The sequence below is a fragment of the Rutidosis leptorrhynchoides genome, chromosome 8 (genome assembly GCF_046630445.1).
Source record: "Rutidosis leptorrhynchoides isolate AG116_Rl617_1_P2 chromosome 8, CSIRO_AGI_Rlap_v1, whole genome shotgun sequence".
Lineage (NCBI taxonomy): Eukaryota > Viridiplantae > Streptophyta > Magnoliopsida > Asterales > Asteraceae > Rutidosis > Rutidosis leptorrhynchoides.
The window spans coordinates 245,729,288-245,745,976 of record NC_092340.1 but is presented as its reverse complement, the minus strand read 5'-3'; the positions used below and the strand labels follow the sequence as shown (position 1 = coordinate 245,745,976).

The following is a 16,689-nucleotide window of genomic DNA, read 5'->3' as shown; positions in this document are numbered from 1 at the left end:
ACCAACTTCTATATCTTGTTTTTCTGTTTTAATCCATAATTAAAACTATATAACCCAATTAATCGTTTGTTCTTCTTCATCTTCTACAACTAAATCATCATCATCATCATTATCGATCATCATCTTTATCTATCATTCAATTAGGAACATAAAACAGGAAAGAATGGTCACGGTGTCATCATCAAAAGTGTATTATCGACAACACCCACCACTGTTCATTGTCTTCATTATTCATCATTTTCATCTCATCTTCTCGTCATCATACCCACCATCAACATCACGTAAACATCGTCATCATCTTCATTAACCCGTATCATTTTCTTCGAATCATCATCGTTTCTTTTATCATCACCTTCGTTACTATTCATCGTCATCATTATAACAACATACACCATCATCATTCGCTGTTGTATTAGGAAACAGGAACAGGTACGCAGTAGCAGTACAATAGGGTGGCAGTTTGGATGGTTTCAAGGTGGTGAACCATGGTGGTTCTTGTTGTGTTCTTGGGATAAACCAAAAATAGAGTAAAACGGGAAGATGGTAGTTGTTTGGGTTCACGATAAAAAAGAAGGAAATAGTTACAACAATGGTGGTATATGGTTGGGTCTTGGTGGTTGACGGGTTGTTAGTTCACGGTTGTTTTCAACAGACGAGGGTAGTGATGGGTTGGTGATCATCGTTAGTGGTGATCCGAGATGGTGGTTGTAGAGCAGCGGTGGTGGTGATAGAAGGTGGTCCGGTGAGGTGATTAATGACCGGTGGTCTTGAAGAAGAGAATGAAGAAGAATGATGGTGGGTTTTGGGTTTTCATGTAATTTATAACTTATATCTCTAATCTCTCTATAAGTAATTGTAAATATATAGAAGATGAGAGATATGGTAGCTAAAAACAATAACAGTAGCACATATTACTAATGTGTCTTCATTCATTCACGGGTGTATGCTCGAATAGTATTAACAATATAATAATAATATATAAGTTGAAATGTGCATCAATCCGTTATCAATCATGAATCTCAATTATCAATTAGCCAATTAGCCACAGTGAAGCAGCCGGACACTTTTAATTTGGGATATTATATCATGGTTCGTTGTTAGTCAGTGGCGAATAAAAGTCTTCAGAAAAAAATACCAAATTTTTAATTTAAATATATTTATTTATTTTAGTAATTATGGTATAAGAATGGTCATTGATTGTTTTTAAAATTTATTAAATAAAATTTTAATCACTATCCGCACTCGATCTCAGGTAAAATATGAAAAAGTGTTAAAATTTAATAATTAGATCCTAAATACATTTCTAATAAGTCTATAATTTATATCACTCATTTTCGGATCACCGTTTATTTTTAAAATCATATAAGTTTGAATTTAACTTGCTTAAATAACCATCGAATGATAAACGAGTGCTACAATCATTTACTAAATGAATTCAAAACCCTATATTATATATATATATATATATATATATATATATATATATATATATATATATATATATATATATATATATATATATATATATATATATATATATATATATATATATATATATATATATATATATATATATATACATATACATATACACATATATATATATATATATATATACATATATATATTCAATATACTTTGTTTATATATATATAACATGTTTTATTATATCGTAAGTTGTTTACATATATAATTCTATTAATTAAATCTTATTTCAAAATATTATATATATATTTATTTTTATTTTTATATACTTATTTATATCTATATACAAATAATCGTTCGTGAATCGTCAAAAATAGTCGGAGGGTAAATGAATATATATATTCAATATACTTTGTTTATATATATATAACATGTTTTATTATATCGTAAGTCGTTTACATATATAATTCTATTAATTAAATCTTATTTCAAAATATTATATTATATGTATATTTATTTTTATTTTTATATACTTATTTATATCTATATACAAATAATCATTCGTGAATCGTCGAAAATAGTCAGAGGGTAAATGAATATATGAAAACAGTTCAAATTTTTTGAGATTCAACTTAACAAACTTTGCTTATCGTGTTCGAAAAATTAAATTATATAGAGAATTGATTTAAAATAAGTCGAAATTTTCTGGGTCGTGACATACGCTTTCTTAAGTAAAGATCTTTCTAAAAACTTAAGGGTGGAAGTAATGGACTAAAAAGCTTCGCTTAGTAATTGAATAAATGTGACCTATTATTTTACTAAGATGGGTGTTAAGCCCACAATCTTTTCATCTCTAAAGATTTAGTTTTTGAAAAATTCAATTTTGATATGTGTTTATAAATTTGCTTTGCTATATCAAATCAAAGATGCTACAGAACTGGGTGTAGGTACGATGGCTAAGAATATCCCTTTTCCTACACGTTCTAAAAAATCTGTCGTTAGTATAATGTTCTTTACTTATTCCTCTTGATTTTATATAGTAACATGTGAGCACGTAGTATTTTCATTATCAGCGATACTTCTCGACATTTATTTATGCGCAATTTATAATGCTTTTGAGGTACTTATCACAACCGGCATCCCTACGAAACCACAACATTATGTATCTCACAAAGCTCGCATAGTGTTATATCTAACCATAGGTCTAACACAGATAGTCACTTTATATCGAGGTTCACGACGTCTCAATATTAAAGTTAAAAACCACTTTGCTTGATTAAAAGCGATATAAATATATAAAGACAATATTTGTCGGACATCGTAGAACAATATCGCATCTCAATATTTTTATCTCATAATAATTAACTATCTACGTCATAATAAACACACAAGATAACTACTCACTAATCATGTCAATTAGAAACATAAGGATAAATAAAATAAACAGTATAAAATATAAAATAGCTAATAAAAAAAGAAGGAATTGACCGTAGATTATAATGAGTTCTGAATTATATAAAATGATTGAAAACTTTTGAATCATCGTCCTCCTTACAGACTCTGTTGCTTAACTCTAGATAATTACTACTAATCTAGTGTTAAATTACTCCAAACTAGAAGTTAAATACTAACATTAATGTTGTGAGTGTAAAGTGCAAGAGTATGGAAGTGTGTGTTGAAATGGTGGAAGTAGTGAGGTATTTATAGATGATAATGTTACAAAACTGGCCTCTCAAATCCTTGAAGAAGTTTGGTTATCAGATTCTGTTGCAGTGTGTTTCTTTCAGATTGAAAATAAGATTAGAAATCTAATCTTTACTCAAAACAGCCAGATTTCTGTATTTGGTGTCAGATCCTACCAGAAAAGAGTCATATTTTGTGTCTGCGTCCGGATCCGATAGGCTTAAGTGTCGGATCTGTGCTAATGGCCAGATCCGGTACCCTCCATGGTACTGGATCCAGGTGGTGATCCTTTGGTGTCGACTGGTATTCTGGTGCCGGATCCTGGTATCCTCCATGGTACCAGATTCGGGTTCAGTGATGCATGTAATGACTGTTTTATGTTGACCAGATCCGGGTGCCATTTGTTGGGTACCGGATCCGGATATTGTTTAAGGGTACGTTTTTCGATCGTTCACCCTTTTTTCTCTATTTTCTCCGTTACAACTTCGTTTTCTTTAATTCTTGCACCATTGGATTCACTTTTACGATATCTAGAAAATAAGCCAATAAAATGGTATTATCAGAATTGAATATTTATTCGATAAAGTAATTAAAAGGGGAAGTATAATGCGGTTAAAAGCATGACTTTTAGTGTGCTATTATGAACCCTTAGGTTTACTTTCAATTCTAATACCTCTAACAATTCTCCACCTCAATTTTTCATCATTATTACGTCACCAAACCGGAGAGATACACATGTACTTACTAAAAGAAGGAAGGTGGTCACATGCGTCACTCTTGCTGACAAACTCAAACCCTCGATTGAAGGTTTGGGAGGACCAATTCTCTATCCCGAGGTTGTTAGAGCGTATTTTAGGTAGCAACTTCGAATCATGAAATTGGTACAAACTCATTGTCAATTTCAAGACTTACCAAATGAAGACCCCAATTCTCACGTAGATAAATTCCTTTCCTTATCCATTTCCTCTAAGCAATCGCGGTTGAGCAAAACATAGTCAATCTATATATTTTCTCTTACTCCTTATCCAACCATGCTGAAACCTTGTTTGAGAGATTAGAAACCCATTATATTTCCTTGTGGCAGGATATGGCCAGAACATTCGTGGCCAAGTACTTTCTCGTATCCAACCAAATCAGGCTCATAAAAGAAGTTCATAACTTCCAACAATCTTATGATGAGTCAATCTATGTTTCATGGGACCGTATCAAGGCAGTGCTTAAGAAAAGCCCTGATCACTGCTTATAACGTCATATCCCATTATGTGCATTCTTCAGTGGACTAATGGAAAATCACAGGATAACTCTTGATCTTTCTTCTCAAGGAAATTACATGAACCACACTTAAGACGAGACATGGATTTTGATTGAAGAAATGATTGTGCACCATTATAACTTGAATGTTGACGGCTGCTCCTCAACATCTAAACCACTTGTCACCCCCAATCTAGTAAGAAATGAAGGAATTAAATATCTCTATGAGATGATAAAATCCTTAACCCAACAAGTCTTAGAACTGAATAAGTAACCTCGTCCAGTGCTCCAGGTTCAATCATGTCTAAACTGTACCAACATACACAAGATTGAACATGAAATTCCGGTTGTCCGCAACACTCAACCTTTCACTAATCTGTCTAGTGACACGCTCAACCCAAATGTTGAGAGATCTCAAATCATTCAATACTCGAGGAAAGTATCGAGCTACCTCATGTGTTTCCTCTGGTGAAAAAAAATCCTACAATCATATCAACATTAGTTACCGATTCATTACCCAATGTGATTAAGAAATCACATATTCCATTCCAAGAACGTATCAAGCAAAAATCTTACATCTTAAAATATTTTATGCTTGACTGTAAGTTTTTCGACACAGTGTGAAGAATTTCTTCTAATAGAAAGTATTATTGGAAACTTTTATTAACAACGGATAAAGTTCCCGAGCTACCTAAAATCCCACTGAGCGTCGAGTGTTCGTATGTTCTCCAAAATACTTCACCTAAGAATCTAGAAGATACAGAACTTTTCATCCTCCCTTGCTCAATCTATCAATCAGAAACAATCTATTCGCTATTTGATTAGGTACTAATATCAATTTGATGACCTACTCAATGTTACAATAACTAAAAATAGGAAATCTTAAGCGCACTGAAATGAGCATCCAGCTAGCTAACCAAACCATTGAAAACCCAAAAGGAATAGCTGAGAATATCTTAATTAAGGTTGGCGAATTATTATATCCTTTCGCCTTTATGGTGATAGATACTCTAAAGGACGTATAATTCCATATCATCCTAGGTAAACCCTTCACAAAAATCTCCAAAGCAAGCATCGATGACTTATATAAAACATTACATCTATGAGCCCATGGAAATAGCATGACTTATACGATTGATCAAACTGAGGAGGAGGAACCAGAAACAGAGAAGCATGAAGAAACATCTATACAACCTCAAAGACATCTCCAAGATTCACATCAACAACTTTTTGTTGTAGAAAGTAAGATGAGTTTTACATCGAGGATGCCCTATAAACCATTACTCGAGTTCAAAATGACTTACACATATATGTGAGATGAGGATATCCTTGATCAACCCTTACAGCCGGAGAAGGTAGAAGAAGTTAAAGCCTTTGTTTTCAAGTAAATCAAACTATTCACTTTAACTCTCCTACTCTGGAGATTGGGCATATCATATTCATATGTTCAATTCTTCGGATATGTACCAATCTCTCCACTTGTATCTACCAGTGGATACAAGTGATCCCTATGGATTACATGAAAAATAAGTTTAGAGTCAAGCTAATGACTCGAACAAATACAAGCGCTTTTGGGGATGCAAACCGTGTTTAAATGTTTATAATGGATAATTTAGATTAGGATAAAATATGATAATAATAATATCAGTAATATATAGGTTAGATATAATAATAATAATGATGATAATAAAACATAGAAAATATGAATGCTTGGTAAAAGTACAGTTTTAACATGTACCTAACTTTTGACCTTCATTTGAATTTGTTAAAATGTCATGAATTATTGATGCCTACTTGATAAAATATGCTCATGGAACATATTTTGATGAATCCTACCATTACTTGTTGTGCTGTTAGGATTACTTGATGACACCTTAACTATGACTTGTAAATTTACTAATCATTTAAGAGACAAGTACCTGTTACTTGCTTAGTTGAGAGCTAATTACTATGATACGATAAATAAAGCACGCATCAAAACAATAGGTTAAATAAGTCATAAGAAGGATTTGTGAGTTAGAAAATCAAAATACTGGAAACTGCAGATTTAAGGTTAAAATATTTGGGGCCGTTCTAATACTCATATAAGCAAATTTCATACCTTTTACGAACATACTAGTGAAAATATAAAAATTGTGGGAAGCCGAATTAGAATCCAGAAGTTTTAAAAAGATATTACATTAAGAATAACACGCTGAAGCTAGTAGAAGCTGCTAACCTAATGTAACGAATAAGGTCCTATGATTTAAGTACTTGCATTAAATTGTTTATCTTTTGTTATGATTAAAATTTAATATATTTAAGTATCTTAAAATAATAAAGAGAGAAAAAAATTAAAATGGTCTTGACCAATCTTTTACACCCCGACAATGCAATAAGCAACAACGAAATACTACATGTTCTGCATGTATACACTTAAGAGACAAATTACAAGAGAATGATGATGAATCGGAATGGAGTATTGATAGCATAAGCTGCAAAGATCGTCAACAGAATACTGATTACGGAAGTACTCACTCATACTCTTTAACTTATAAAGCTATTATGAAAATAAGTGATAACTCCTAAATTATACATGTTTTTGAATACATTTTAAAGAGTTATTTTTGCATTTTAAAGACATCGTAAGTACTTTAACATACAAAAATTGATAAAATCAAGAGAAAGGTATTTTTAATGTTTTGTTTGAGAAATGTGTTAAGACAGGATCAAAAACAGGAAAAAGCAGAAAAGTTGATTGAAGCCGCCGGCATGACACAATGTGTGAAGACCCGTCCTAATCCATCCGGACGAAGTCCATATCGATTACAAACGATTCACAACAGTTGATTACATCGCGAGGTAATTGACCTCTATACGATAAATTTTACAAACATTGCATTCGTTTTTAAAAGAGAAACTTTCGTTACATCGACAGTTGACAGGCATGTAAAGCATTTCATAATATATCCAAATATAATTGACTTAATAATAATCTTGATGAACTCAACGACTCGAATGCAATATCTTTTGAAATATGTCATGAATGACTCCAAGTAATATCTCTAATATGAGCAAATGCACAGCGGAAGATTTCTTTCGTACCTGAGAATAAACATGCTTTAAAGTGTCAACCAAAAGGTTGGTGAGTTCATTAGTTTATCATAAAGAATCATTTCATAATTTTAATAGACCACAAGATTTCATACTTCCATTTCTCATAATCATACGTCCCATGCATAGAGACAAAAATATCATTCATATGGATTGAACACCTGGTAACCGACATTCACAATATGTATATAAGAATATCCCCATCATTCCGGGATCCTCCTTCGGACATGATATAAATTTCGAAGTACTAAAGCATCCGGTACTTTGGATGGGGCTTGTTGGACCCAATAGATCTATCTTTAGGATTCGCGTCAATTAGGGTGTCTGTTCCCTAATTCTTAGATTACCAGACTTTATAAAAAGGGGCATATTCGATTTCGATAATTCAACCATATAACGTATTTTCGATTACTTGTGTCTATTTGGTAAATAGTTATAAAAGTAGCGCATGTATTCTCAGTCCCAAAAATATATATTGCAAAAGCATTTAATAAGGGAGTAATGAAAACTCACGCATATAAATATTGTAAAACAGTTAATAAAGCATTTGCATGTATTCTCAGCCCAAAAATGTAATGAGTAAAAAGGGAGCAAATGAACTCACGCATATAAATATTGTAAAACAGTTAATAAAGCATTTGCATGTATTCTCAGCCCAAAAATGTAATGAGTAAAAAAGGCAAATGAAACTCACGCATATAAATATTGTAAAACAGTTAATAAAGCATTTGCATGTATTCTCAGCCCAAAAATGTAATGAGTAAAAAGGGAATAATGAACTCACCTAATGTATTTTGAAGTAAAATACATATAACGACATTAAACAACTGAACAATGCAGGGTTGGCCTCGGATTCACGAACCTATATTGTTCATATATATATATATATATATATATATATATATATATATATATTAAAATATATAATCGTAATCGAACCGATTTGTATATTATTATTAATGTTGTAATTCCTATATTTAATGTTTTATAAGTTTTATTATTCAGTTACATCTTTTCATTTCATATATTTAAATATTAATATAGTGATGTTATGCGTATTAACTATACTTATATACAAATATTATTTATTGGTTACATTAATGATAATACCAAAATAATGATAATAAATAATTAGAGTTAATAATGATGTTGAAAATAATAATTTTTGGTTAATAACATTTGTCACTTTATTTCTAGTAATATTGATAGTGATAATGATAATATTAAGTAATAATAATAAAAATAAAATTTGTAAGTTTTATTAGAAAGATAATCTTAATAATTATGATAATAACAATACTTATAATAATAATAATGACGATAGAATAATGTTTGTATAAAATCATGTCGATGATAATAATACTAATAGTACGGATAATAATACTAACTTTAAAAATAATCATTTTACTACTGATGATAATAAATTTAATAATAACAATACCAATAATCATTTTTATAATAATGGTGATAATTATAATACTTATGTCCTTATTAATAATAATAATAATAATAATAATAATAATAATAATAATAATAATAATAATAATAATAATAATAATAATAATAATAATAATAATAATAATAATAATAATAATAATAATAATAATAAAGATAAACAAATAAGTAGACTACCTTAAGTAAACTCAGCTTTTTAAAAAGAAATTGGCCCAGCTCAGATTCGATCCCACGACCTCCCTTATACCCGCTCACTCCCTTAACCATCGCTTCTGTTCTGATTTTCTGATATTAACTATATAGATATAAATATAAACCGAGTTTACTTGTTCTTCTTCTTCCCTTGAATTTCCCCGTCGACTAACATCAGTTCAAACATCAAATAATTGTTTGTTTTAGTTTTTAAAACTTATTTAACAATAACCTGTGATTACGAATTTATATTAACAGAAAAGAAAATTAAACTTGTTTTTAGAACAGCTGGAACAGTTCGAAAGGAAAAAAAAAATAAATAATAAAACTCAAATTCAAATTCGATCATTTTGAATGTTATAGTCTATACATATAACATGAAAAAGTTTTCAAATCGTTAATATAAACTATCTGAATCGTCAATTTAGATTAAAACCTCAAAACAATATCAAATTTTGCTATGAACAGCCGCTTGACTTTTTTTAAAATAATCTTTGACCTCGAAATTCGATTTAAATTCTAGGAATTGAAATCTAAAACTTTCCAGATAGTTTAGCTATGATATTCCTAACAACACTACAGTTAAGGATTTTTAAATTCATTAAGAAATCAAAGTGTTTGAAAATTTGAATGAAGAACAGGGCGACGGTCTGTTTGCTTGAAACTTTGTTGAATTTAAATCAGACATTTGTTGTTAAGAGTAATTGATAGTTGATAGTGGAGAGAAATTGGGAAGGACTGTATATTTCGTTTGATTTAATATCAATTGGTCGACATATACCACAAGTAACACAGAAATCAGAAAAAAATAATATAAATATAAAGGTGAGATCGATTTGTAACTGAATTTGGGTTTACTGAATTGTCTTATTGTCATGAGAGATTCGTTTAATTAACTTTAACAGACAGATAGTACCAATCTTTAATAGTTGATGATGAGGATGTAAAATAGAAAGTCAATTTCAGTATGCAGTTTTTATTTATAATTAATATTAATACTAATAATTAATAAATCTAGATAAATATATTAATAATAATATTATTAGTATTATTGGAAATAATAAAATACTGATATTTAATACAAGAGAAAATAATAATAATAACAATATTAATCAAAATAACTCTATTAATATTAATAGAGATAATATTAATAATATCAATAATACTAATATTAATGTTAATAAATAATGATATTTATAATGATATTTATGAAAATGGTAATGATCATGATAACAAAGTGATTATCTTTTTAATGATAATATTTTTAATACTAATGGTATTGATAATTCTAATAATCATAATACTTTTTGTTTTAATGGTAACTTTAAATAAATTATTAATGATAATAAGTTTTAATAATAATAACACTGATAATGAAAATGATACTATTATTATTATTAATGAAAAACAATAATTTTATATAAAAATGATAATTATATTATTATTAATGATAATGATAATGATAATAAAAATAATGATTCTTAATGGTAGAGGTAATAATAGTACAAATATTAATTAAGATACAACAAGTTACATGTATCAAATTTTTATATTAAAACATTAATGATACTTATAATATTATTAATAATCATTTTGTAATAATTATATAACAACTTATATTTATATCCATTTTCGTAATAATATTGATAATACTGTTATATGTGTTAATATTGAAAGTAATAATATTATTGCTATAACAATTACAGTTTAACTTATAATTAAATTTATTATATTAGATATTAACATTACATGTTATTAATTATATGATATCTATATAAGAATAATAATAATAATATAATAATAATAATTCTTAATGTCAATACTTAATAATAATAATTCTTAATTCAAATGATTAAATTTTATTATTTTCAATTATTATATTTACTTACATATTTATTTACACACAATTGTTCATGAATCGTCGGACACAGTCAAAAGGTATAATGTATACATGAACACAGATTTCAAAACATTTGAGACTCAACATTACAAATTTTGCTTATCGTGTCGGAAACATATAAAGATTAAGTTTAAATTTGGTCGGAAATTCCCGGGTCATCACAGTACCTACCCGTTAAAGAAATTTCGTCCCCGAAATTTGATAGAGGTCATCATGGATAACAATAAGAATGTTTTCATGACAAATATGAGGTGATAAATAGAGTTTTATTATCATTGAGTAATATGGATAAAACCATTTGATTTTGTGAAGAGCACGAGTGAAGCTATCACCAAAGAGTGAACTAAGTAGATATAGATTCGTCATATCTTTTGACGTAGATATGATTGATTTCCAAGTTCAAGAGATTTGGAGAAAATCTTCGTAAGAAGATTTGATTCTTCGGTAATTATGGGAATTAGGATCCGCTTTAAATGCGATCATCTGTTTTGATTGCTCTGTCGGATATTTCACTACAAATCCCCCCTCTTTGTTTCCTTTATATTTTGGAGTTTCACACTTGTGTTTTCTCTTCTCGACTTTAAGTCAAACGAATAATGATCCAAAATTCATGGATATGAAATTCGGAATGAACATAGTTAATGTTCTAAGAAGGAAATCGTAATGGCACGATCTTGATTCGTCAAATTACTAGGATATCTGAAAAGATAGAACTATCAAGAATATATGTTCTTGATATGTTTAGAGATTGAGTAGAATGCAAGAGTCGTGTAAATGGCACATGATGATGGTGCTGTGAATCATCACGTTCCATTAGAAACTCAGCATGAATTACTGTAATATAATCACGTTGATCAAGTGTCATTATATTATACTAACTCATGCATCAGTTCCCAACATTACTTCAATAACATTCATATTTTAAGCTCGAAAGTTTACAGAATATAGAAACTAACAGTTTCTATATGATGTAACACTGATAGCACGAAGAGATTAATGATTTCAGATAAGAATAGTTATGAAAATATCCTCAGAAATATCGAAGACATTTATGATGATATTTCCAGACTTTCTAAGATCGAAGGTTGATGAAGAAAATCCTTTCGCAAGGATTTAGAATAAATAAGGAGCAAGATATTCGTTAAAGATTTTATCATAAACAGAATCATTTGGATTCTTTGAAGTCAAACTTATTCTTTGTGATTTGTCCACGGCTTCCTTCATAGTTTTGCATAATCCGCTTTTCGGTACTAAATTTTCTATTGGGTGTTTCCAATACTTCATTCTTTATCATCAAAATTTCGACGGTTAAGGTCATTTACGGTTGTCTACGGTTTCTGTTGCTTCATTCAGCTTCCTCAAAATTTGGAGTATTGATTCGTAGACTGGGTGCTTTTCAGAATTTCAGAATGGAAGATCATAGTTATAAGAGATAAATGTTATATGGATACATATAACTGTTGATGTGGAATTGTTGCTTGCCTCTTAATACAGATTTGCTGATTCCTGGTAATTGGTACGGCAATTCTCGTTATCAGATGCAGATGAGTAGATGATAGGATTTCAATGAATAAATATAGTGATTTATCGGAGAGATTTAAACCGAGAATCAACTAGGTTGCTGGTACGTTTGCTGGTAATATAGTGGAATATAAAAGGTTCCCCGGTAACAATAAGAGAGCACGCATATATATCAAGATTATAATAAGGTTGTTTCGAACAAAAAGAATCGAAGTTGACTTGTTGGAGCTGTGACAAAACTGGCTATCTCGAACAGGAGTTGCAAGGTTATTTTTGGTAATAATAACACTAAAGGATTTAGCACAGATACGTGTTAAACGTTTACTCAGATTCTGTGTGTTTTCAGGTGCATAACTATATGCATCAATCTTTTATTCCGTAGATGAAGTACGGTTGATTCATCCTCTAGATTGAGATGTTTTCAAGAATCATGAAAGGTTTGAACGCAGATTGTAATCGTCGAGATACAAATAAGGTTTAAGATGAGATCAAGTGGCAAAATTGAAGAAATGTTTAGTTTCATATGTTATAATTAATATTTTAATTCATTTTTAATTGTCCAATCTTGATAGTCCTCAGTTGATTAGTCTACAGTTAGCTAGGAACAGTTAGCTAGGATTTTGTTAGCGTGGATTCTTAATAAAATTTCTCATAGTTAATTTGTTTGTTTCTAACAAATTTTTATTCCGTCAAATGTTTTTCTTCATTATGCCACTTGTTGGATTCTGATAGGTCAAAATCCAAATATGAAATTTGAATGTAAATGGTTATTCTGTGGTGAACGGATTCATTTATCTGTGGATGTAGGTAGGATAGGAAATGACTGTTGAGTCAGATTTAAAGAATGTACAATGTAACTTATTAATGTGAGATCTAAATATTCCTCGGGTATTACCTACCCGTTAAAATATTTTCACCATTAACAGTTTGTACAAGAGAATTTTTAATTACAATCTTTATGAAAACATATATACATATATATTTTCTTCAGATATAATCATGGATTTAATGAGTTAACTTAATATTAAACTCATTTAGTTTTTGGTTGGAACTAGAACAAATAATCTCTAAAACTTTAGAGATTACATATTCGCCATGTCGAACGAAGATAATTGAGGTAGAACGATACGTGGAACGAAGATCATACTCAAATTATGGATGATGATATTGAAGCATGGATTGTTGATGGTACTGGTGCTGTTATTGACGGTACTGTTGGTGCCGGTGATGTTGCTGAAGCTGGTACATTTTGCACCATATTCTCCGAATTGATTATTCGAGCGCGAAGTTCGTTGACTTATTACTCCAGGATGATTGTCGGTTGGAACAAACGGATGAATAAGGTTCAGAATTGTGGATAGAATATAATCTTGTCGAGTTACCCTGGAAATGAGACTGAAAATGGTGTCTCGAACAGGTTCGCCGGTATACGCTTCAGGTTCATTGTCAAGAGGTGAATTCGGTTGGTGGAAAGGATTGCCTTCTGCGCGTTTCCATTAACTAAGTCGACTACGAACCCATCAGATGAATTGATAATGGCTGATTTGTTGATTCTTGCCGATGACGCTGTTTTCGGAGCTTAGGTGAACATCTATGTCGGAATAGCTATCGGAATAACTATCGGAATAGCTATCGGAATCTGAGGGACTCGAACTGGTTGCAGGATTCGTCTCATACGATCAGATGAAGGATTTTCGATAAGAAATAGATTATAGGATGTAGATTAGTACCCTGCAATACGTAATTTACATATGCATATATGATACTAAAATCCCATAAGTTACGGAGGAATCTACGGAAGTTGTCAGACAAAGTTACAGTAACAGATACGCTAAGATATGAAGTAGCAGATACGCTAAGATATGAATTTTGTCTATACACTATTCATGCAGTCAATACAGTAAAATGTGTCTAGACTAAGAATGATAAGCAAGTGCTTCTCTAAGAATGATAAGCAGGTAATTTTTGACATAAAATGATAAGCAAAACTTTTGACATGCAGACACGGTCGAAGTCCAGACTCACTAATGCATCCTAACGACTATCAGTTAGACACACTAATGCAAGTCCCGGTTCGCTAAGACCACCGCTCTGATACCAACTGTGAAGACCCGTCCTAATCCATCCGGACGAAGTCCATATCGATTACAAACGATTCACAACAGTTGATTACATCGCGAGGTAATTGACCTCTATACGATAAATTTTTCAAACATTGCATTCGTTTTTAAAAGAGAAACTTTCGTTACATCGATAGTTGACAGGCATGTAAAGCATTTCATAATATATCCAAATATAATTGACTTAATAATAATCTTGATGAACTCAACGACTCGAATGCAACATCTTTTGAAATATGTCATGAATGACTCCAAGTAATATCTCTAATATGAGCAAATGCACAGCGGAAGATTTCTTTCGTACCTAAGAATAAACATGCTTTAAAGTGTCAACCAAAAGGTTGGTGAGTTCATTAGTTTATCATAAAGAATCATTTCATAATTTTAATAGACCACAAGATTTCATACTTCCATTTCTCATAATCATACGTCCCATGCATAGAGACAAAAATATCATTCATATGGATTGAACACCTGGTAACCGACATTCACAATATGCATATAAGAATATCCCCATCATTCCGGGATCCTCCTTCGGACATGATATAAATTTCGAAGTACTAAAGCATCCGGTACTTTGGATGGGGCTTGTTGGACCCAATAGATCTATCTTTAGGATTTGCGTCAATTAGGGTGTCTGTTCCCTAATTCTTAGATTACCAGACTTAATAAAAAGGGGCATATTCGATTTCGATAATTCAACCATATAACGTATTTTCGATTACTTGTGTCTATTTCGTAAATAGTTATAAAAGTAGCGCATGTATTCTCAGTCCCAAAAATATATATTGCAAAAGCATTTAAAAAGGGAGTAATGAAAACTCACGCATATAAATATTGTAAAACAGTTAATAAAGCATTTGCATGTATTCTCAGCCCAAAAATGTAATGAGTAAAAAGGGAGCAAATGAACTCACGCATATAAATATTGTAAAACAGTTAATAAAGCATTTGCATGTATATTCAGCCCAAAAATGTAATGAGTAAAAAAGGCAAATGAAACTCATGCATATAAATATTGTAAAACAGTTAATAAAGCATTTGCATGTATTCTCAGCTCAAAAATGTAATGAGTAAAAAGGGAATAATGAACTCACCTAATGTATTTTGAAGTAAAATACATATAACGACATTAAACAACTGAACAATGCAGGGTTGGCCTCGGATTCACGAACCTATATATATATATATATATATATATATATATATATATATATATATATATATATATATATATATATATATATATATATATATATATATATATATATATATATATATATATATATATTAAAATATATAATCGTAATCGAACCGATTTGTATATTATTATTAATGTTGTAATTCCTATATTTAATGTTTTATAAGTTTTATTATTCAGTTACATCTTTTCATTTCATATATTTAAATATTAATATAGTGATGTTATGCGTATTAACTATACTTATATACAAATATTATTTATTGGTTACAATAATGATAATACCAAAATAATGATAATAAATAATTAGAGTTAATAATGATGTTGAAAATAATAATTTTTGGTTAATAACATTTGTCACTTTATTTCTAGTAATATTGATAGTGATAATGATAATATTAAGTAATAATAATAAAAATAAAATTTGTAAGTTTGATTAGAAAGATAATCTTAATAATTATGATAATAAAAATACTTATAATAATAATAATGACGATAGAATAATGTTTGTATAAAATCGTATCGATGATAATAATACTAATAGTACGGATAATAATACTAACTTTAAAAATAATCATTTTACTACTGATGATAATAAATTTAATAATAACAATACCAATAATCATTTTTATAATAATGGTGATAATTATAATACTTATGTCCTTAATAATAATAATAATAATAATAATAATAATAATAATAATAATAATAATAATAATAATAATAATAATAATAATAATAATAATAATAATAATAATAATAATAATAATAATAATAATAATAATAATAATAATAATAATAAAGATAAACAAATAAGTAGACTACCTTAAGTAAACTCAGCTTTTTAA

At 29.5% G+C, this 16,689-nt stretch overlaps 1 non-coding gene across 1 annotated transcript; it reads right to left on the bottom strand.

The window, feature by feature from the left end:
- Positions 1-4,243: 4,243 nt before the first annotated feature.
- On the bottom strand, positions 4,244-4,350 carry LOC139865429 (small nucleolar RNA R71). The gene has a single exon (XR_011764950.1). It is a non-coding gene; the product is annotated as a small nucleolar RNA R71 (small nucleolar RNA).
- Between the last annotated feature and the right edge of the window lie 12,339 nt (positions 4,351-16,689).